Here is a 768-nt window from a genome sequence, read left to right as displayed (position 1 = left end):
CACCCGCACGAGTACGTGGATCCTCTTTTAGTCCTTGCCCCTTAACCCCATATTCACTCGTTATTGTCAATCCAGGGGACAAATTGAAAGAAGCCGATGCGACCGCCGCGAAACTCCGGGATCAACTCGCTGCAGCCCAAACTCAGCAGCAACAGCTGGTCCTGGAGCGCGATCGTGGCTTATCGGAGCGGGATTTGGCTCGTCGACGACTGGCGCTGGTGACAGCTGCCGTGTCGGATCCCCTTCCTCCCTTGTCGGGGCCCTCCCGTGCTGCCAGCGTCTCTGCTCCTCTCCCGTCTGTAAGTGGGGCGGATCCGTCAGTTGCGAAACGTCCGCGTAGTGCATCTCCCGCTCCTAGCACCGGATCCCCCCCCGTCCTCATAAGCATGCTCGCGCTTCCCCAAAGGCCAAATCCAACACCGATTTGGCCTCTAAGTCCGCTCCCAAGGCAGGATCCAAATCCACATCCAAGACGGGTCCTACATCCACGTCCAAAACTTCCGCCTCTCCCTCGAAGTCTGGAGCCGGATCCAAGACCGGATCCACCACTCCCTCCAAGTCGACTTCAGTATCCGCGACTGGATCTGGGCCCAAGACTGGATCTACGGTGTCCAAGACCGGATCCGGACCCAAGACTGGTTCCGGTGCGGCATCCAAGCAGAAATCTTCGGGCATCCAAATCTGGATCAACCGCCAGGGCTTGATCCGTTTGCCGGATCCAAGTCGGGATCGGGCCCCCCCAGACTGGATTTCACGACTGCGCCGTCG

The sequence above is a fragment of the Phytophthora infestans genome, genomic scaffold (assembly GCF_000142945.1).
Source record: "Phytophthora infestans T30-4 supercont1.23 genomic scaffold, whole genome shotgun sequence".
Classification (NCBI taxonomy): domain Eukaryota; phylum Oomycota; class Peronosporomycetes; order Peronosporales; family Peronosporaceae; genus Phytophthora; species Phytophthora infestans.
The sequence above is the reverse complement of the archived record's forward strand: the minus strand, read 5'-3'. Positions refer to the sequence as shown.